Raw genomic sequence first — 264 nt, forward strand, 5'->3', positions numbered from 1 at the left:
AAATCAGAATGAGATTGAATCAGGATAAATATGAGTCACAACGAATATAAATCGGAATGAGCATTAATCAAAATCAGTATGAATTAGAATAAGCATCTCTTGGAAAAGTCATTCTGCATAGTAGTTTGATAAACAAAGTCAGTCTAATTTTTTATGTATCTATTCAAAGATCATTCCTAAAAAAAAAAAAAAAAAAAAAAAAAACAAGGGTAACATGCATGCCATGTACCACCATTGTTGCAAAGAGTGAAACCTCAACCTTTT

The sequence above is a fragment of the Dryas octopetala genome, chromosome 9 (genome assembly GCF_963921425.1).
Source record: "Dryas octopetala chromosome 9, drDryOcto1.1, whole genome shotgun sequence".
Lineage (NCBI taxonomy): Eukaryota > Viridiplantae > Streptophyta > Magnoliopsida > Rosales > Rosaceae > Dryas > Dryas octopetala.